This window comes from Macrobrachium nipponense, chromosome 31 (assembly GCF_015104395.2).
Source record: "Macrobrachium nipponense isolate FS-2020 chromosome 31, ASM1510439v2, whole genome shotgun sequence".
Lineage (NCBI taxonomy): Eukaryota > Metazoa > Arthropoda > Malacostraca > Decapoda > Palaemonidae > Macrobrachium > Macrobrachium nipponense.
In genome coordinates this window covers 59980359-60005477 of record NC_061093.1, presented here as the reverse complement: position 1 = coordinate 60005477, position 25119 = coordinate 59980359, and the positions used below count along the sequence as shown (strand labels likewise).

The window sequence follows — 25119 nt, the reverse complement described above, 5'->3', positions numbered from 1 at the left end:
CATACGGTGCACTGTAGGTTCTTTCCAGCGTGCCTTCAGCCCCTAGCTGCAACCACTTCCGTTCCTTTTACTGTACCTCCTTTTATATTCTCTTTCTTCCATCTTACTTTCCACCCTCCCCTAACACTTGATTCACAGTGCAACTGCTTTGAGGTTTTCCTCCTGTTATACTTTTCAAACCTTTTACTGTCGATTTCCGTTTCAGTGCTGAACGGCCTCGTAAGTCCCAGTGCTTGGCATTTGGCCTAAATTCTATATTCAACTCTTCTAGCTATGTAGTCTCACTGTCATACTGAGATTCGCATCCGTATGAGTCATAAGAATGACATTTCCACGAACATCGTAAGACAGACGTTTTGGCGCGGAACAGGGCAGATCTCTCGAGGCCAAATCAAATAGATGTGGGAAGTTGGAAGCCCGGGATTTCAATCTGGTTCGAGATGGCGAAGATTTTTTACATATTTCCTTCACACACAGCTCGACCGCCTCCTCCTCCTCCTCCTCCTCCTCCTCCTCCTCCTCCTCCTCCTCCTCCTCCTCCTCCTCCTCCTCCCCATTCCTTTCGGAACGGCGTTTTCTCCCACGAGCCTTGACTCTGTGACTCAAGTTCGCTATAGAACTTTCACTAGACTTGAAATTGACTACGGCGAAAGAGAGAGAGAGAGAGAGACAGAGAGAGAGAGAGGAGAGAGGAGAGAGAGAGAGAATAACCGAATCACAACCAAGAGAGAGAGGAGAGAGTTGAGAAGAAAGAAAAGAGAGAAGAGAGAGATTTCCCTTAACCAAAGAGAGAGAGAGAAACCGAATTCACAAAAGAAAAGAGAGAGAGAGAAATGAAAAAGAGAGAAGGAGATAGAGAGAGAGAGAGAGAGAGACTAACCGAATCACACAAAGAGAGAGAGAGAGAGAAACTGAATCATCAGAGAGAGAGAGAGAGAGAGAGAGAGAGAGAGATAACAGAATCACACCAAAGAGAGAGAGGAGAGAAAACTGAATCATCAAGAGAGAGAGAGAAGAGAAACCTAACCACCAGAGAGAGAGAGAGAGAGAGAGAGAGAGAGAGCAATTGAACGACGTATGTATTCTACATCGATTTCAGACTTTTTGTCAGAATTTATGTTGGCTGGTGAATCTATTTACATTCCACTTTCTTTAACTGATACCGCATTTCAGTTACAGTTTCAGAAAACTCTGTATTTCGATATTTTCACGATTACTATTTACTGAGTAATCAATGACAGTAATATCGTGAAAATGTTGAAATCCTTTGTTCTTTCATAAAGCGCTTACAAAAAAAAAAAATATATATATATATATTGTTATTATTATGAATAGAAATCAAAGGGAGCACCGTCGGTATGTTCCTCGTTAAGTGATGAATGCTTCAAGTGACTTTTTCAGGTTTTTTTACTTGAAAAGAGATTTAATTCATACAGACGGAATTAACTGCCACTTTTCTTGCAGGTTTTTATTTTTGATTTTGCTGCTTTTTGTTGAAGAGAATAAAACACTTTTAGGCAGGAGTTGCTTTTGAAATCTAACTAGCACACACACACACACTCGCTTTTTTTTTTAATTTTTTTTCTGGAATCATCTCGTGTGTTTGGATTAAATTGCGCACCACCTTTGTTTCTTGACTCTTTTGATAATGGAGCGTATCGTGTACTCGCCGTGGGGTGAAATGCAGTTTATATGACCGCAAATTCTCCTTTGGGTTTTGATTTGGGAAAAGTTTTATTTCAATGATGAACTTGAGCTATTCAGTGTGCATCTCTTTAGAGAAACCAAAATATGCAATCAAGTTTTATAGGGTAGACTTGAATGTCGTTTCCTTTAAGAGTTTTGTAAACGGCTCCCACTATTTTGAAGATCGACTTACATGTAATAACTCTACTGACAAAACTAGCATGAGTTTCTCTCGGACATCTCAAAGTGTGTCCGTCTTTAAGGATAAAATGACACACGCTTCGTGTAACATGAAAAATAGAATCATATAGATTTCTCAATGTAAGCTTTTTTGTTTCAAAAGACCCCTTTATCGTCCCAGAACCAAGATCACAGAGAGCCTCAGCGTGAATGGAGCCTCTGTGTTCATCTACTTTAGAGATTTCACTTGGTCTGTACAAAGTCGCTCTACCGCAGAGATTTACGCGGCAGATTCTCTTCCAATTCGGATCGGACCTCTTCCCCATATTGCAAATAGGATCAAAGGCTTAAGCATTTGGAATCCAGTATTACTGGAACATAACTCGCCTGAGGATTCCGCACTTTCGCCCATTTTTAATAAACTGTGGATTGCGCGTGATTTCCTGCTTTGCAGTTTAACTTGACAGCTTCTGACAATAATTATTTAGTTTGATGTGACATTTGCATATAGCTTTTATACGTTAACCGGTACTTACGCATTTTTTCCAACAATAATAATTAAAAGTTTTAGCAAATAACGCATTCTGATCGGTTACAATTATTATATTGTTTTAGATTAGAAAAAAAGTCATTTCAGTATTGCATCAAGATAATTGCATATTAAAAGGATAAATGACATACTGTAATGTTCTAATTAGAACATTATGATATGATCAGGTTTCAACCATATATAATTACAAATAGAATTTCATAATGTAGATATCGATTCTCGTCTCTCTCTCTCTCTCTCTCTCTCTCTCTCTTCTCTCTCTCTCTCTTCTTTGAAATCATTAGCAATTTTTACCGTATGTACAGCCATCCAGTTATTTGCTATTTCGTTAATAATATCTATTATGTAATAATTTTTGTCAACGATAGTTTAGACGAACCCATGAATTATTATCAATGCACAATGCAAATTAGTTCTCTCGTCTCTCTCTCTCTCTCTCTCTCTCTCTCTCTCTCTCTCTCTCTCTCTCTCTCTCTCTCTCTCTTTGTCATCAGACTAAGTTTATGAACAGGCCATGAATTATAAATGCATAATGGAAATTAGTTTTTCATCTTAAACTTTCTCTCTCTCTCTCTCTCTCTCTCTCTCTCTCTCTCTCTCTCTATCTATCTATATACTACCTATCTATTTATCTATCTATCTCTCTCTCGCTGTGCTTATTTGCATCTTAGCAATTATAACTTCTACTTCTGTCGTCCAGGTGGAACCCGACAAGTGGCGCCAACTACACCACTACACCAAATCCTACAGAGAGGTAGAACAGGACATTGTAGAGGAATTACGGAGGAAGAACCTGGTCATTCGTCCGTGTTTGGTGAGTTTTCATACAAGATATTTCCTACTATAATTCACTTCATTTTAGCCCCATTCAATAGCAATAATGACAATGATTCTCTGTACTAGAGTCATAGCTAGACCGACGGATATATCCTAAACTTAGAGAGAAGAAGAAGAATGATTATATGAGAGTCAAGTCACAGAATTTGGACAGACACGAGAGTGAATGGACAGCTAAGGTAAAGAACGCAGTAGTACTTGGTGGAGCGTAACGCCGATGCAAGATGCTTTTATTATATCCGTGGGCTTTATCGAAGACGCACTTTAAAACAGCGTCATAAACTTACGCTACAAATGTATATATGAAATTTGATATCGCACGAAAGCAGGCAATGGGAGAGCTTACTGACAGGAGCTGGTAGGTTGTAAAGAAACTATGATATGACATCCCTGGGAGGAAAGCAGCCTTTATCGAAGGCGGATTAGATTGAGGAATAGGCTGTGGTGTATACATAATCGTACTGCGCTTGAAGTATTGCTGGTGTTTTTTTCCGAGCCGTAAAAAAAAACAACAGTGACTTGTGACCGAAAACTAACGTAAATAGCTGTTTTGAAAACCAGAGATCAGATTCTCGAAATTAACTGCGTATTTTTGTCAGAATTTTCCTTTTTGGTTACGAATTTCAGCGAATAACAGAAGAAGATGAAACTCTGAGCTGCAAAAAATACATATATAAAATATGATAAAAAGAAGTTGGGAAAACTAATGTAAATAGCTGTTCGGTAACCGAGATCAGATCTCAAAATTGCTGCGTATTATGTTTGCATTTACCTTTTTGGTTACGAATTTCAGAGATTAATGAAAACGCGAAACCCATCCGCCTCGTGGCTGGCAGCCTGATGATAATAATCGATGCGAGTCTGCAACAGGTAACTGGAGTTCCCGCCAAACAAGTTCCCAAATCACATTTCATGCGTAACCATTTCTCGGGTCCTTGTTGTTAAAAAGTCCTTAAATGAACAGTTGTGATTATTTTTGCCTTATACATAAGACAGTACAATCAATACTGTAATCTATATACATGTTTTTTTTTTAGTTTCACCTTATTTCCAAAGGCCCCGTTAAAAAACTGTAGTCCCTAGCTGATCAACGAAACCCCCACCGGAATAGATGTAATCTCCAGCAGTATATGTTTACTTAATCCAAATGTTTCTCTAGGAACATTTGCAGACAACTGTCGTACATAGAAAATCCGCATCAAATCAACCAGACGTCCATCAAACGACTGGATCAATTTTACCCAAATGGGAAACCTTCGAATTGTAACCCACAGGAAAATGAAAAGACAAAATTCAACAAGAAATATACTTAGCCAGCAGACATACCGCTCATGTCCAATTTACGTATCCTTTCTTGTCTAACAACTATCAACAAGTTCGCCTCAGTGGCGTGATCGCTATCGTCTTGGCTGCCTCCTCAGTGGCCGTGAGTTCGATTCTCGGGCATTCCACTGGGGGGTTAGAGATGTATATTTCTGGTGATAGACATTCACTCTAGACGTGGTTCGGAAGTCACGTAAAGCCGTTGGTATGTCCCTTGCGGAATAACCGCCTGTGCCGTTGGAAACGTAAAAACACCATACAAACAAACAAAACAAGCTTCACATCACATCACATCACATCAATTCACATCACAGACTTGTCGAAAATAGGAGCCAAAGGACGCTTTCGAAAGTTCTAAGTTATGTACGTTAAAGTCTGGCATTTGAATTTGTAGATGTAATTCTCCAATAATAAGATTAATTCATTTGGAAATTTCATCGATGTAACAAGCAAAGCATACAGTCGTGACAGAGGGGTCGGTCCACAACTGTAAGCACTCCTTTCCGCACTAGGAAAAGACACACGATCACTGGATGAACTGTAAATAATTGCGTGGACACCAGGCTATAGTAGATTTCACATCAGCCGTGCATTTGACGTCTAGAGTTCACATAGACAGGATGAGACCGGAAATGGTATGTTCACCTCTCCTGAAAGACGTATACCATCAGGAGAGATGGAACATACATCCTACCTATGTGAACTCTCTCGAGAGAGCCTGAGTTTCCAGCCTTGTGATTGGCTATCAACAGCCAATTAGGAGCGTCGTAAGAGATTGGCCTAGACATCAATGCACGGCTGATGTGAATCTACTATAGTGCTGAGGGTAGAACGCCTTGTAGTTCTTAATAACGCAACTAATAATAGCAATATTTCAGTGACTTTTAAAAAAAAAAGCGCAATCAAGTCACACTATCCCTTTGTTCCGTATTTTCCCGGTGACTAATTTGATTAACAGCTGACGGGAATTTTTCTTCTCACCCGTGATTAATTTCGTTCAACTTTGCCATCTGACATTATCTCATGTATCCCATTATATTAAGAGTAATGGGGTATGATCATCTTTTGTTATTTGCTCGTATACCTTCACACAAACACACACACATACACGCACACACACACACACACACACACACACAGACATATATATATATATATATATATATATATATATATATATATATATATATATATATATATATGTGTGTGTGTGTGTGTGTGTGTGTGTGTGTATGTGTGTGTGTGTGTGAAGGTATACATATATATATATATATATATATATATATATATATATATATATATATATATATATATAAATATATATATATATATATATATATATATATATATATATATATATAATGTGTGTATTTTCACCAGACGATGGTTCCAGAATATGCTTCCCATTTGTATCTAATTTTTTTTTTTTTTTTTATAGCAGCCCTCTTGAGTCGACTACTACCAACAGAGGGTTTAAAAGATTGTCCCTGAGAGTCGAGGTATCCAACAGTGTAATTGTACTTATGTTAAAATGCTATCTGCAGTCGCTAGACGCCTAAGCATATTTCTGTAGAAACCGAAACAGCGTAATGTGCTGTTTTACGATTCAGGTCACGAGTCCGTGACTGGAATATTGCAGCAGGAACTCGAGTGGCTTTCTCGTCCTTCTCTCCCTCGGAGTAATTGACTTTACGAATAAGTTAACGACACTTGGCAACTGATGAAACAGTTAATTGCGACATCCAGCTATAGTAGTAGATTCACATCAACCGTGCATTTGATGTCTAGGCGAGTCCCTTACGACGCTCCTGATTGGCTATTGATAAGCCGAGAGAGTTCACATGGATGTATGTTCCACCTCTCCTGGAGTATACGTTTCAAATATGTATCCCTCAGGCTAAGTGGAAACATATATCTTGCCTATGTGAACTCTCGAGAGACTGAGAGATTCCAGCCCTGTCATTGGCTTATCAACACCCAATCAGGAGCGTCGTAAGGGACTGGCCTAGACATCAAATGCACGGTTGATGTGAATCTACTATTCTAAAAAACTCTTTCCCATTTTTCTTCTTTTTATCGTAAGGAACCCCCCTACGTCATGCATACAGGAGAAGGCTCAGACGGGGGAACAGACAGCAGCCAGCAACGCCTCGAGGGTTTCTGCATTGACCTCGTAAGGGAGATTTCGCAAATTCTTCTCTTCAACTACACCGTGAAATTGGCAGATGACGGGACCTACGAATGTTCGACGCTGACTCCGGGAGATGGAACGGAATGATTCGGGAGTTGCTGGAACAGGTGAGGTTAAATCAGTTCAATCAGGTTGCATTACAGCTTAGAATATTCGTGCTGGAAGTTTGTACTCAAATATTGGTCAATAACGAATGGGGACTGACAGAAGACTTTAATTACCGCGCAATGATGCCCATACAATGATTGTCGTTGTTTTAGATTTAGTTGCCTTATGCCAGCACGGGTTTCGTGCTCATAGAGCAGCCGGTAGACATACAATGGTCATAATCATTTTATTAAGTTAATGACCCTTGGAGTATATTGGGGATTGGTTGGTAATATTCTCTCATCAGGCATAATTAACATCATGCACATTTTGCATTTAACTTCGTCGTGTTAGGTTTTACATGTACATATATATATGTGTGTGTGTGTGTGTGTGGCTGCTGTATGTGTGCCTACGTTACGTGTGAGTGTTTTTTTTTTTCTATATTCGTATACGTGTTTTTAATATTCCTTCTTATCACAATTTTGCCAAATAGGAAGGGCCCCCGGTATCGAGCATAACATTTTCTTTGTATTTTATTCATTCGCCTTCCAGAAAGCAGACCTCGCTATCGGCGATTTAACCATCACTCACGAAAGGGAGCAAGTCGTCGACTTCACCGTTCCTTGGATGAACTTAGGCAGTATTGAGAACCGGTAATGTTGTCTAAAGTTAAATATGCAAAGTATGAAGCAACGAAATCTCAAAAAAATGGTTTTGAAAACTTTCAAAGACCTTCGGAGTGATTGTTGAGGACGATGTGTAGCAGTGGTGTCGCCAGAATGGTACTACAGCCTTTGAAGTTTCTCAAGAAATCTAAAATATTGGTTATGAAAAACTTTCAAAAGACCTTAGGAGTGAGTGTTGGGATGATGTGTAGTAGTGTTGTCGTCAGAATGGTAAACAGTCGTGCAGTTTCTCATGAAATCTTTAGGTGTCAGGTCTAGGCCTAGTGTGGACTGGTAGGGTCGGTAGGCCGAGAATAATCCATAACCCCCTGAAACGTGAGTCGATGGCTGAGTATACACAATAATTACTCGTCCCAGTTCTGTCATCCTTTGTTAATTCATTTCTGCTTTACATCCCCCACCCCTCCCCCCCTGCAGGTGTCAGCATTCTATACAGGAAATCGTCCAAAAAGACGTCAGTCTTCTACAGGTTCCTTTCACCCGTCTCAGCTGACGTTTGGCTCTCTGTGGCCTCTGCCTATCATGGTGGTGTCAGTGATGCTCTTCACCATTGCGAGGTAAGCTCTCTCTCTCTCTCTCTCTCTCTCTCTCTCTCTCTCTCTCTCTCTCTCTCTCTGTATACTCTCAGCTTTTACGTCACGTTTAATTTTACTTCTCTCTCTCATTCTGTTTCTTCTTCTGTTTTTATCTATACCAAGAAATTATATTCATCTAACATTTCTAAGTATAGAGGAAATATTTTATAGAAGATTTATTTGCCGATGAAAACAGAAGAATATTCCAGTTGAAAAGAAAGTTTTCTTTAGGTGAAGATTTACGAGATAACTAGAGATATTATTCACACAAATCGTTCATAAGAAATGGGCACGTCAGAATTTTTTTCCACCATTTTTTTCTATACAGGTTTCAATCTTATTCTTAGATTTATTGTCTGAGTACCAGCAAAAATTATTCTTTTTTATATGCCATTTAGTGATTTTTTTTTTTTATTACGTTTTCACATTCAAGACGAAAAGGCTGTAACTACAAGTAGAATTTATTCCGTTTTTCTATGCAGATTTTCGCCCTACGAGTGGGCCGAATCACATCAGTGCGATACGACAGAAGGAAGAATAAACGAGTTTTCGCTCCTTGGCTCTTTTTGGTTCTGTTTTGGCTCCCTCGTCCAGCAAGGAGGAAACGCATTGCCTAGGTAAGAAGCTAACTCACTATATCACTGTAAAGCTAGCCTCAGTGATGAATTTTTGTAGAGTAACTCAAACAGCACACAGATGCTTTACCACACTCCAAGATACAGAGAAGGGCAAAGGAGGAGGAAGACATTTCAGGTCAAGCGGTTCAATGATCAAAATTTAGGTTAAGGAATTCTCACGCACGTCCAAATGTCATCATTATTAAGCCACCTACTGCCTGACAACCTTGTATCTTTTTTATGTATTCTTTTACCATTAACCTGGTCAGTGCCTTGGCGATGAAGAAAATATTTCACACCTTACAGGAATGCCAGAGTTTACCTATGTCACATTTGAATTGAAATGTTACAAAATATATGTTGAAGCCCTTAACAGCGACCATACTGTATACATACCATTAACAGAGGTGGTGCTTGTCAGGATCATTGTCATCTTAAAACTGTTCTTCAGCACTATGTAGACACCATCTGTCAAACCATACCGCAGTTGCTAAAAGAAACCACAGACTACATTCACGAGAAATACAGTTTCCAATGCCTCCAGATTGCTCAAGCTGTTTGTACCTTAAATTCCTGAAAACAAAAAACAAAAAATAATGCCTTTTTTTTCAACCTCCATTAGAAACTCCAAGACATTACAGAAACATTTACCTATTCAGAAATACCATATTCTAAGTTCACAGGACATGAGAATTCTTATAAACACATCAAAGAGTTTATCAGGAAAAAAAAAAAAACAAAAAAAAAATGTTTTTTTTTGTTTTTTTTAGCCTTCACAAGACTTCAAGAGATCATTTACTATTCAGAAATACCATATTCTAAGCTCATAGGACATGAGAATTCTTTTAAACACATCAAAAAGTTTATCAGGGAAAAAAATGCTGTTTTTTTTTTTTTTCAAACCATCACAAGAATTTAAGAGACCACTCACCATTCAGAATACAATGTCTTAGTTTATAGGACTTGATAATCCTATAAACACATCAAAGAGTTTATCAAGTGTGGCGCTTTGTGAAAACAACCAGCTCAGCTTATCTTCTCTCATCTTCTTAGGGCCATATCTACCAGGATCATCGCGGGTGTCTGGTGGTTCTTCACCCTCATCATGATCTCCTCCTACACCGCCAAACTTAACAGCTTTCTTGATGGCTGAACGCCTCGAAACATTGGTGGAATCAGTCGACGATTTAGCCAAGAGCCAAATCCAATACGGTACCTTAAACGGGAGGATCTACTTGGAACTTCTTCAAGTAAGGAGAGAGAAAATCCTTTAGGGGAATGTGCCTCCTGGCTCACATCATCAGCGTTACTTTTTAACATTTCCATCATTCTCACGGTCATTGAGAATGACCATGAGACATGGTTATTCTCAATGACATTGAAAAACAGTTCCTACATTTAGATTTTTCAGCTCTTCAAGACTTTACCATCCCTTCTGGATCACACCATCGTCAGCTTACTTTTTAACATTAGCTTACTTTTTAACATTTTACATCATTATCAGACTAATTGAAATGTCATTCAACCATAAGTTTGAGGTTGAGGCCAGGACATTGAAAGGCAGTTCCCTACACTTGCATTTTCAGCTTTCCATGCTTATACCAAACTCCTCAGAAAATTACGCTATTTAAGCCACTAGGTTTAGGGTTTTTTTTTTTTATCGCTTATGGCACACGAATTAATTTCCTGTGGCGTGTTTGCTTAATTGGCTGTAGCAGAAATGAAAGGATTGTGAGATTCATTTCATTGCTTTAAATCATCTCTATTCCTCACACAAGTTCTAAAGCAACAGTGCTGACAACTCAGCAATGAGCTCGTCCTTTTGCTTGGCGAGATTTCGTTTCTCTGCTTTTTTTAGCTGCCTGGCTGGAAAAAGTCGTTAGTTTGCCTGTTCTATCGCCCTTCTGCAACTACTACTAGAAATCCGCCTTTCCCCGATTTTTGCAGGACGTCCAAACTGGCCATATACCAGAAGATGTTCAATTTCATGGAGTCCCAGACCCCTACGGTGTACTCGACCTCCAACGAAGAAGGGGTGAGCAAAGTGCTGAAGGGAGACGGTCAGTATGCCTACATCATGGAGTCGCCGAGCATCGAGTCGCGACCGAGAGGCACTGCGACCTCATTCAAGTGGGAGGACTTCTGAATTCGAGGAGTACGGCATTGCCTTGCCTCCAGGTAAGAATGGCCAGAGTATAAGACGTTGCTTGGTAAATATTAAGTAACTGTTCATCGAACATGAACTCTCCTCATAGGGTTTTACTCATTTTGAACGACTGCATTTTTAGGTACTTAGCTAAATACTGCTTGAGCCTTTTGAAAACTAACCTAACCTATACGATTGTCTTTGTTATAAGGACCTAAAATGTTGAAGAAACTTTTAATAAGAAATTATTCCAGCCAAATATATATATATATATATATGTATATATATATATATATATATATATAGATAGATATATATATATATATATATATATATATATATATATATATATATATATATATATGTATGTATATATATATACATATATATATATATATATATATATATAATAGATATATATAGTATATATATATATGATATATATATATATATATAGTATGTATACATATAGATATATATATATATATATATATATATATATATATATATATATATATATATATATATATATATATATATATATATATATATATATATATACATACATATATATATATATATATATATATATATATATATATATATATATATATATATATATATACATACATATATACATATATATATATATATATATATATATATATATATATATATATATATATATATATATATATATATATACACACACACATTACACAAAGCAAAGTATATGCTTCTCCAGAAATAAAATATTTATTTTTGCATACCATTGAAATTCTTTCAAATATACTAAGAGAAAGTTAAATTCCCACCCTCATCACTCCTTTTCTCCACCGACCCCCTACTCTCTCTCTCTCTCTCTCTCTCTCTCTCTCTCTCTCTCTCTCTCGCTCCTCTCTCTCTCTCTCTCTCTCTGCAGGCTCGCCTTACAGAACGCTTATTAACTCGGCCCTGGTGAAGCTAACAGGAGAGACGGACGGCTTACCGACCTGAAACACAAGTGGTGGAAGGTGGAAAGAGGCGGATGGTGCTTGTCAGGTTAGTTTGCCAATAAATTCAACAGATTGGCGCCAAAAAAAATTCACGCCATTTTACGAAAAAGATTTTTCTATATTTTTTTTCAAATTAGTTTTTTCTCTTGCTTTTTTTTCCTGAGACCCGATGCGTTTCACAAGTTCACGTATTATATATATATATATATATATATATATATATATATATATATATTATATATATATATATATATATCTATATATATATATACCATTTTTATGCGGCGCGTTTCGCTGTTTCTTCATAACAACATTTTCAAGCCTAAAAGAGACATAACAGTATTTTAATGGTAGTTACAAGATTATGTAATTATTGGCTGACAAAGCTGAGTAAAGTAGCAACAATAAGATAATGGTTAAAATCTTTAAAATAAATTGCACCAGCATTTTTGGTTTCAGGCATTTAAGCCACGTACAGCGGCTCCATGATTACTTAAATAATAAACACCATGTATTCAGTTTTACCGTGGAACATGAAGAAAATATTCTTAACTTTTAGATTGTAAGCATTACAAAAACTACCGCAAACAATAAGTCGCTCTTAAATTTTAGCATTTTTAGAAGTCTACTTTTACCAGTCTTGGAATGAATTACAAAGCGCTACATTCTTTAACTTCAAAATAAATAACATTAAGACTTTAATACATAGAGCATATTCTCTCTGCAGCTCTTGGCAGGCATTTGACTCAGAAATAAAGTTTCTGTTGAACTATTTCAAAATTAATGGCTATCCCAATAACATAATATATAAAGAAATCAAAAAGTTCCTAAATATTTCTCTTAGTATAAATAGCAAAATAAATATACCAAGTGTTGATAAACTAACTTTGTATTTTAAATTTCCATTTATAAGTGATCCTTGTTCTAAATACGTTACAAGAGAACTAAGAAATATGTTTAAGTATAGTTTTCCCCATATTAACCCCAAGTTAATATTTACCAACAACCATAATATCCAAGCGTCGTTTAAACCATAAAGATGAACTACCTTCAGACCTTTTGTCTGGCATCACCTATATTTACAAGTGTGACGCCATTAGCGCCACCTATATTGGCCAGTCAAAACGGTCGGTCCGGACAAGACCTTCCGAACATTATGGCATTTCTCCTCGTACTGGTTGCTTGCTGGCCAAGCCAACCAGATCACCGATTTACAAGCACATAGAGGAATGTAATACAGGTAGAAGATTGGAAAATTTTAGTGTGCTTGGTACTTTTAGAGAAGAGTCATTATTGAGAATCTCTGAGCCAATAGAAATATTTTTAAGGAAACCAGATCTTAACCTTGACAATTCACTTATCCCTTGCTTTTAATATAAATCATTCAGTCATTCATTTGTAGTGCAAACTTTCCATCTCTGTCTTTCCCACCATTCTGTTTTTTAGTATACGGTTGTAATTTATTTTAAAGATCTTATATAATTTATTTTTTTATTTTAGTATGCTGGTGCAATTTATTTTAAAGATTTTAACCATTATCTTATTGTTGCTACTTTTACTCAGCGTTGTCAGCCAATAATTACATAATCTTGAAACTACCATTAAAATGCTGTAATGTCTCTTTTAGGCTTGAAAATGTTGTTATGAAGAAACAACGAAACGCGTCGCAATAAAAAATGTGTGGTGTCTTACATAAGTACTCTTTCTCTTCCTACTGAGATGAGATTTACAAAACATCTGTCTACTTTCTACTATATATATATATATATATATATATATATATATATATATATATATATATATATATATATATATATATATATATATATATATATATATATATATATGGTATATATATATATATGTATATGATCATATATATATGGTCTCACACAAACACATACACACTCACACAAAACATTCTAGATAGATATATATATATATATACTCAGATATATATATATATATGATATATATATATATATATAGATGATAGATATATATATATATATATCCTATACTATATATATATATTTTATATATCTATATAGATATATATATATGATATATATATATATATTATATATATATATATATATATATAGTATTATATCTCATATATCTATATATATATAGATATATATATATATAATATAGATATATATCTATAGATATATATATATATATATATATATATATATATATATATATATAGCTATATATATATATATATATATATAGATCTATATATATATAGATATTATATATATATATATATATATATATATATATATATCTAAGGATAGATATATATATATATATTTTTTATATATTATATATATATATTATATATCTATATATATACATATATATATATATATATATATATATGTATATATATATTATATATCTATAGATATATATATATATATATATATATATATATATATATATATAATATATACTATTATATATATATATATATATATATATATATATATATATATGATATTTATATATAGTAGATATATATATATATAATATATATATATAGGTATATATATATAGATATATATATATCTATATATATATATATATATAGTATATATATATATATATATATAAATATACTATAGATATATATATATATATATACTATAATATATATATATATATATATATATATATATAATATATATATATATATATATATATATATATATGTGTGTGTGTGTGTGTGTGTGTGTGTGTGTGTATAAAGAACACTTGATATTTCATTTTCCCAGCAATGCAGAAATATATATATATACATATATATATATATATATATATAATATATATATATATATATATATATATATATATATATATATATATATATATATTTAAAGGTTTTTTGCCACGAAGGAAAAAATAAAAAAGCGAGATAGCCAAGTACTTTCGGTCCTGTTCGGACCCTTTACTGAGGCAAACTGATTTTACAAAGAACAAACATAGTCAAATAAGGCTTAATATACAAACAGACACTACCCGATTAGCAATAAGGGGCGATTTTTACTCTACAGGAAAGGAGGAGCCGCCAGAGGCTAGCCACACCTTGAAGGATACCCGCAGTAAACAAGTGATTCTTTTCAGAAAACAGTACATTTTGAAAAAAACACGGAGCATATACAATTTAATATCATAAATTTTTACACAAATTTTCCCAACAAAAATTATTATTAATGAAAAGACGAAAAGAAAATATAAATATATATATATATATATATATATATATATATATATATATATATATATATATATATATATATATATATATATATATATTATATATATATTTTATTTATTTATCGAGCAAGAGAAAGAGGGAGAGAGAGAATATCGAACCAGAGAGAGAGAGAGAGAGAGAGAGAGAGAGAGAGAGAGAGAGAGAGAGAGAGAGAGAGAGAGAAATAATAACTATATATGTGGGACTAATTTAGTAGTTGTTCATTTATTTTGAGGTCCTTCATAAACATCTTTCAAATATATGGTCCAAATGGTACATTCCCAGACTAAGATTTAGGTTGTTTTTATTAGTGATTTGTATAATTGCCAATTCCAGTAAATTTCATGAAACATAATCATTAGATCTAGCAATTACCGAGGTATCACCCCAATTAATACAATGAGATTTTTCACTCAGATGATAAACAGTGCATTTGAAGTCTGGGCTGTTCTAACTGAATACATATGCTGCTTAATACGTACACATAATTTTTATATGACTGACCAACGTAAAACGATGGGCAATCCTTACAAGAAATTTTTTAAGTGATGTTGTTATTTGTTACGGGACTATCTTTAATTAGCATATCTTTAATGGGGTATTATTGTTTCAAGAGAACACTACATTAACATTAAACGATTTAAATATTGATTTTATGGTTTCAAATCCACGAAAATAAGGTAAGCTAAGTACATTTTTAGGCATTTCTTTTTTCATTAATAGCAACACTATAAAACTTTTTGTGAGCTTTTTTGATAACATAAATCAATTAAATGAGGTGGGTAACAGAGATCGTTTCCTATCATTTTTATGTATTCGATTCTTGGTCCAGATATTTTGGACTCGTGATCACAAAGCGCGTAGGAACATAGAAGAAAAAATTGAAATTTTTATATTAAGATGGTGGCCAGAATAAAAATGTTTCATATGTTAAATTATTTGTGGGTTTTCTATAAATACTGAATTTGCATTGGAAAGATTCTCTATGTATTAATATATCTAGGCAAGGGATGACATTGTTATTTTCAATTCCAACAGTGAATTTATGGATGGCACTAAATTATTCAATTTAGACAGTAAATCATTTTACATCGATACCACCAGGTAAAAACTACTAAGATATCATCGACATATCGGTACCATTTTAAGGGGATAAGTGTGATATTCGGGAGGTGTTGTCTCTCAAAAAATTCCATATATAAGTTTGAAAGGAGAGGTGATAAGGGTTACCCATGGCCATACCAAATATTTGTTGGTAATATTCTCCATCAAAAATAAATCTGCAATCACAAATACATAACTTAATTAAGGAAATTATGTGACTAACGGACATGGGTAATTCATGCAGTACAAGTTCATTACTTAAATATTCTAGCACAGAGTCAATAGGAACTTTTGTAAACAAAGAACATACATCAAACTGACAAAAATATCGCTAGGGTTTAGTACAATGTTATTAATTTTTCCAACAAGATCAAGAGAATTCCGGATGTGTGAATTAGATACAGTTCCTAGTAGCGAGGATAACAGTTAAGTAAGATATTTAGATAGTTTATAAGCAATTGATCCTACAGTACTAATAATTGGGCGCATAGGTTTGTTTTCTTATGAGTTTTGACTAGGCCATATAATAAGGTAATGAGGGATACTTTACAGTTTAACTTACACAAAAGTTCTTTTTTATCTTTAAGAATTTGTTTGATATTGATAATAAAGTTTTTTATTACTTGGTCCAACAGATTTTTTACGAGTTTTTTTGTAAGTTATTTCATCCTCTAGTAAAGTATTGCAATGCGTGATATGTAGTCAGTTTTGTCAGGAACCACTAAACTATTGGATTTATCAGCTGATATATATATATATATATATATATATATATATATATATATATATATATATATATATATATATATATATATATATATATATATATATATATATATATATATATATATATATATATTTAAATAATCTCTAATCTGTACGACAGATATCCTACTTTTCTTACCACTCTTCAACTTGCAGCCACTCTGAAATTGCAATATGAAACATAATGCAACATAAATGAAACCATTTGTATAATGTAACATCATCGAATATTTCTAATATCATCTTTCCGCTTAATTTGCCTTCGATCATATTCCATCTTCGCTTCTTTTCCTTCTGCTATCTCTTGAATCTTTGTATAATTTATGTTTAGAGAAACACATAATTCCTCTCCCCTTTCTTCCCTTAATTAGTTTTCAGTCCTTCCCCCTCGACAGTTGTAAGGAAACTCTTCAGACCTAATATACCTGAAGTAATTCGATCCTGCTGAAAGGACAAGCATATTTATGCTGTGTTATAAATTAACAGCGCAATTAACCGATAAGGGTCACAAGTTCATGAAGTATTCACGCTACGTTCTTCGTTTAGTAAATTAGGTTCTGGGACGTTCCATGCATGAATCGTATATTTCTGATGTAAGATGCGTTTTGAGAAATGGTGTGTATATATGAAGATACACTCACACTTACACACACATATATATGTGTGTGTCTATATATATATATATATATATATATATATAGATATATATATATATATATATATACAAATATATATATATATATATATAGATATATATATATATATATATATAGATATATATATATATATATATATATATATATATATATATATATATCTATATATCTATATACTATATATAGTATATATATATATATATATATATATATATATATATATATATATATATATATATATATATATATATATATATACATACATATATATATATATATATATATATATATATATATATATATATATATTATATATATATATATATATATATATATATATATATATATACCGTCTTGAAAAAAAATATATATATATATATATATATATATTATATATATATATATATAGATATATATATATGAATAACTTGATCACGAGGTATTATAAAACGTGGCAAAAAAAACGTTTTTTATTTATATGTATATATATATATATATATATATATTATATATATATATATATATATATATATATATATTATATATATATATATATATATATATATAATACACATTTCGTCTAGATGAACAAGAATATTACCGTGGATCCTTCTAGTGCTTAATTAGACGCATGATTCGGTGTTATTATCTTGCGTATGTATGTGTGTATATATATATATATATATATAATCTAACCGATAAGACATCCAGATCCATATAATCTATCCTTTAAGAAAAAAAAAAAGATATATCAGGAATAATTTAAGCAATGAGACTTTTCGCTCCATCAAACCTTCCATCGACGCAGAGCTCTGGGGACTCAGGAGGTGCCTCCAGAGCCAAGGCGTTGGGGCCTCAACAGCGTCGGAGGGTCTTCGTGGTGCTCCTCGCTGGGAATGGGTCTGGCTTCCATCACGGCCGTTTGCGAGTTCGCCTGGAAGGCAAGACGAGTCTCCTCCGCCAGAGAGCGCGTGAGTTTTCCAGGCTGTGAAAGAGCTCTCTCTCTCTCTCTCTCTCTCTCTCTCCAAAGAGAAATCTTTTTTTTGTTCCTCCAATGAGCTTTGTTACATAGTCTTCATCGGCAGTGTTATTTTTTATTTTTCATCAACAAAATTATCATTATTCTTTTTTTATTACTGTAATGACAATAATCAATATAAGTCTTTTTTTTTTACATCACTTCACCGTTATTACTATAGTAGCTTCACATCAACCGTGCATCTGATGCCTAGGCCAGTCCCTTACGACGCTCATGATTGTCTGTTGATAGCCAATCACAGGGCTGGAAACTCTCAGTCTCTCTCGAGAGTTCACATAGGCAGGATAATCTCTCTAAAGGAGTGAATATACAGCCTGCCTATGTGAACAATCTCCCGAGAGAGACTGAGCGTTTCCAGGCCTGTGATTGGCTTATCAACAGCCAGTCAGGAGCGTCGTAAGTCACTGGCCTAGACATCAGATGCACGGTTGATGTGAAGCTACTATAGTATCACTAATGCTATTGTTATAAACTTAATGATACATCTGCCTCTATTGCTAGTGCGACTACTAATGAGGTTAAGCAGGTAACACCAGCGCCAATTCGAGCATTAGAAGTTCATTTCTTTAGTTCTACTGTTACGCTACTAATTTACATTTCAAAACATTTCATGAAATTAGTCTTTTTCATGAACTTTTCAATATTATTGCTCATAATTTTATTAAGTTTTCAAAACATTCCATGAAATTTATCTTTTTCATGGAAAACTTTCAATGTTATTACTCATATTTTTATTAAATTTTCAAGACATTCCATGAAATTAGTTTTCTTTCATGGAGCTTTCAAGGCATTCCACGAAATTAATCTGTTTCATGGAAATTTCAATATTATTGCTCATATTTTTATTAGATTTTCAAAACATTCCGTGAAATTAATTCTCTTTCATGGAATTTTCAATATTATGGTCAGATTTTCATTAGATTTTCCAAGTAAATATTTTTGAAATCCCACCATTGTAAAGATCTTTTATTAATGAGTTATTTCTGCGACGTGGCCACTGATCGTTACGACGATAAATCACGTCAATATATCAGTCAATGGGTCATGGACTGTTATTCGGTTTCGTAAGTTCCGACGAGTTCAGCAAATTGGATCTTAGGTTGGTATTCTATGCAATAACTCCGCACGGGCTGTAAGGAACGTTCCAGAAAATAAGACAGCCACTAGGGATTGGGGCATCCAATGTAATTTCGCCGTGTTTATTACTGACCCCTGAGGGATAATTACCAGACAAAAAGATACGAAGAAGAGTGATGAAGAGAAAAAAATAAAACCAGCGTAATCTAAACTATGTTCTGGTTAAAAACCACTGGACACATTGCTTTCAATTTTCTTCTCATTATGTTTCAAGTTAAATTATAGTACTGTAAATTCGGTTTTTAATTTCAATATCAATACAAAAAAAGTGTCAAAAACCTAGTTGAATTTGAGTGCAGTCATAAAATTGCTTCGAAAATTTTAAAATGTTGAGAAATCTCAAAATCCTTTTCCAATTTTTTTCTTCTTCTTCTTCTTCTTCTTCTTCTTCTTCTTCTTCTTCTTCTTCTTCTTCTTCTTCTTCTTCTTCTTACTATTATTTTTTTTTTTTTGGGTGTATCACAGTCCTCCAATTCGACTGGGTGATATTTATAGTATGGGGTTCCGGGTTGCACCCTGCCTCCTTAGGAGTCCACACTTTTCTCACTAGTTTATTATTATTATTATTATGATTATTATTATTATTATTATTATTATTATTATTATTAGTTATTATTATTATTATTATTATCCATTATTATTACTAAAAAACCAGAACTCACTTTAGTTGAGAGTAGCAATCCTTCAGAAATTCACAGAAACGTCCTGAACTTACTTCCTCTTCTTCCCCTCTCTTCTTCTTCTTCTCGCCAACCGTAGGATTCCAGGTGGAATGACGTGAGCAAAGACTTGGCCCTGTCCCTCTCCTGCGCCCTCCTCTGCGACAACCGACGGGAAGGTGCCCGTTGAGGGGCGGAAAGTCTCGGCCTTGACAAGACGACCTACGGTTTCACTTATACCACGACCTGCTCCTTCAGACAGAAGGAGCTCTTGTCGTGACAAAAATTGGTGAGTAGGAGAAACACGAAATATATATGAATATAATAGAGAGAGAGAGAGATGAGAGAGAGGAGAGAGAGAGAGTAGAGAGAGAGAGAGAGAGAGAGAGAGAGAGGCTATGTTTTTAAAGAAAATCTAATTAGCCTACGTTCGAACTCTATATGTCAGCTTTAGCTCTGTGTCATATTTCCTAATGGTCGGTTCACTGACGTAGCAGTAGAGACGCTCACTTGGAACGAACAGACAAACAAACAGACACATTTCCATCTATGTTATATATATATATATATTTTATATATATATATATATATATATATATATATATATATATATATCTATATATATATATATATATATATATATATATATAATATATATATATATAAACGGAAAGTGTGCCTTACTAAATGTACTAAAAACGGGAAAAAAAGTAATTTTTTTAAGTTACTCCAGGATTTTCTTACAATTAACCATGTTCTACAAACATAAAAGCATATACATAACATACACACACACACACACACACACACATATATATATATATATATATATATATATATATATATATATATATATATATATATATATATATATATATATATATATAATGTATGTATGTATGCGTGTTTATGTGTGTGTGCATGCGTTCGTATGTATGAATGTGAGTTCATGCCCAAAGTAAACATGAGAACGATAATGGATAAATGCATTTCAAAGAAAGCATATATATTCATCATCATCATGACATCTAGATTTTCCCATAACGCAAAAATATTATGTGAAGATTCATCTCTCCTCCATCTGCTCACGATGAATTTATCATTCTTTCTCTTCTTGCTGGATGCCAGAGAGACAAAAAAAATAAATGAAGAGAGACAGAAGGAGAAAAAGAGAAGGAAAAGCTTCTGTTGCTGTCACAAAGTTTGATGAAGATAGAGAAAGCAAAAGTGGAAATTTTCATAATTCTTTTTTGTTTGAGACTAAAATCCCCATTAGACGTTCAATCTACGCCCTCTTTTGATCGTGGCCGAATAAGGACTGGGAAAGCGAAAAGAGAGAAGGAAGAAGAAGGGTGTGGTTGAACAGTTCCCTCTTAAAGGGAAAACACAACTGGAATTTTGGTCGCTTGAACTCTTAGGGTTATTGTATAACATTAAAAATATGTAACCAAGTAATTGTTAACATCGTCATAATAGTAGTAATAATATTTTGTTCTGCATAGATGTATTAAGACAAAAGGTTTAAGCAAATGGTTTTCACAGAGAATATCAAATGTTATGAAAACAAAAGGAGAATGATATAGAGAAGAGGAAAATATTAATAAGACTGAATTCCATATCGTTTTCTTTAGAGTTCCACCCCATATTATTCTTTCCAAACCCACAGCAACGCTCTTATAAGTGGAAGAGTCACTGATACCTACATTTAAACAACAAACTAATGCAAAAATAGAATAAAAAAAACATACTTTTTTCCCATTTCCTTTCAGGTGTCTAAGAACTGGTCAAGCGCAGCCGTCACTTATTCCGTAACCATGATGATCGTCCGTTAAGCTATTTCAATTCCCGAGGCCTTGTGGAGAGGAGAGAGAGAGAGTAAAAAAGAGAGATAGAGAAAGAGGGAGCAAGATGTGCTTGAATGTCTAGGAAAGTCATTGATGGTGAGTATTGCGTCCCAAAATAGATTTTTGGTTCGGTAATTATCTTGCTTAATTCACCTCTCCAGTGAATTTCAAAAGCTCTGTAGTTTTTATTGTTTTGTTTTAAAAATGTTACATACAGAGAATTATTACGTTAATTATAGTATAATTGCAATGAATTTATCAGTCACAGTTTTCTGCGTCGAAAATGATGACAATAGTTGCAGGTCCACAATATAGTTGTGAGTATATGTCTTTAATGGATATTAAAAGCTTTCGAACCTTGTACTAGGTTCATCTTCGGTCAACTTTACCGAAGAGGAACCTAGTACAAGGCTCTAAAGCTTTTAATATCCATAAAGACCATATACTCACATACTAAACTATATGGACCTGCAACCAATGAATTTTATCATCATACTTCTTGATTTTAGTTCGATATTTCAGATATTTCTAAGTGTCGGTTTGTTTGCAGCGGGCGTCTAGTTAGTGCCCATGCACACTCCGGGCCATTTCGACCAAGGGCCCCTGCTGGCATGGGACAAACTTCATCTACGCCAGAGGCTTCGTCGGTGTAATGAAATTTATTCGTGGGGGCCAGTAAGTTAGACTCAGTTGATGCCGTTGAATTCTTCAACATCATCAACTGCTCTTAATTTTTTTTATACGTTGATTCATCTGCGGACGAAGGATTATTTTAGGAGACAGAAAATCAGGTGTTAAATCTTCCATGAAAAGCGACCGATCCGAGGACATTACTGAATAACCAAGACGCCCAAAACCCGTTAGAAATACTTTCTGCTAATGGTATAAAGTCATGCGTGAAGTCGAATGTGTGTTTACAAAATTTTTTTGTGTGGGGAGAAAAGTTTCATAAGATTTATTGTACTTTTTATACGGACAATTGTTAATAAAAGAATTTATAAATGCAGTCTTTTACTCTCCTAGTTACTTTATATATAAGTACCACCTATGTGATCCATACCTACTAGTTGAAAAATAACACTGACGCTCAGTAAATCGCTGAGATTTAGTGAATTACAAGGATTATCGGATATACGTTAATTATTTGGCTTGAAAATTGCACAGTAGATCATATCTCATACTCCCAGACGTTTCAGATATTGTGCAGCCCAAGGTCTGTGAATATATGGGCACCTCTGATCGCTGTACCATTGAGATGGGCATATATCCAGTCAATATATACCTAACGCCAACCATTGGAAAAAAACGGTGTGGCTGAAATCTTGAGTCAATTAGGATCGTATTATTGAGCTTTGTCAGACACTTAATATTTCAGATGCTATATTAGATTCTTCATCTCAAGAGAAAGTTAATGAAATTCTGATGGCTATTTGATAAGATATGTCCCTAGAGAGGTGATCAAATCTAGGATAAAATGACTAGTCATGGGTTTGATGATACAGGTATGGCGAGTCTGCCACGACAAACAGACCAAATTCAGTGTATGGAGCAGAAATCCTTCTAATAAAATTGACACTATTTGTGTTTCTCGCCATTCTGCGAATTAGAACTTGCCACACAGCCGAGAGAAATCACAATAATTGCCTGGAGGGACACTAACGAATGGAATAACTCAACCTCATCTGTGGTGGACCAAATTGGGTCAAGCTCGTCTGCCATTCAACACTATTAACAGCTGATGGGGTAACTGGCTCTAGGGAAACGGCTGACTGAACTGCTTCTTCGAGTTTCTGACGCTAAGCAGTCAGTTTATAGGATGTCCCTCTCGCTGCGCCACATCATCCTGAACCTCTTCTCACAAAATTCGGCATTGCATCCCATTATACCCACGTGCAATAAATCAAAGTTTATACAATGTTCTAAGGGGTCCACAATGATAAAATGTGAAAAAAAAGTTCGCGTATAAAAATAACAAAAAAGAAAAATTAAAGTTCGGTGCATAAATAATAGACACTTTATAAAATACTTTCGAACCCTTCCCTAGGTTGTTCATCTTCATTCCAAGATTTTGACCGAAGATGAACCCAGGGAAGGGTTCGAAAGCTTTTAAAAAGATTTTATAAATTATACGCGAACTTTTTCACATTTTTATTATTGTGGACCTCTTAGAACTTTGAATAAACTCTCGTGATAGAGAGTTCTTCCCAACGAGAGATTATGTCGAATTTTTATTATTGTCGACCCCTGAGAACATAATATCTATTTTTAATCCGCTTAACTTGTCATCATTGTGACAAATGCCTCAGCAGTGTGTTGCAACGACGTCAGGAATATATATATAAGGGGTGGGAGGATTACTTCTAAGCCTTCATCGACCCTCTGAAGGGTCGGGACCCAGAGTTTGAAAAACGCTGCGTCATGGGATTCTGGATGTGTTTATCTTTTCTTTTGTGTGTAAATCTGATTATTTTTTATCTTTCGTAACGTGAAGATTATGAAACAACACAAAAATTAAAAATGACAAAATAAATAAGAATCTAAATGAGTATCGCGTGAAATCGATTAAAAAACAAGGGGGTGTTGTGTGGTATCTTTAAGATTATCAAATATGCTCGATTTTTCTCATTTTTATGCCATAAACATTATGGCATCACACAAATATAAAAAATAGGAAAATCATTAAAAATAAAAACGTGAATAGCGTAAATTACAAACACAATGAAGGAGACTCTCTCTCTCTCTCTCTCTCTCTCTCTCTCTCTCTCTCTCTC

The 25119-nt window shown here is 34.0% G+C and overlaps 1 pseudogene; it reads left to right on the top strand.

Annotated features, from left to right (window-relative positions):
* Positions 1–10881, top strand: part of LOC135206878 (glutamate receptor ionotropic, kainate 2-like) — a 34592-nt pseudogene extending 23711 nt beyond the window's left edge.
* Positions 10882–25119: the final 14238 nt, after the last annotated feature.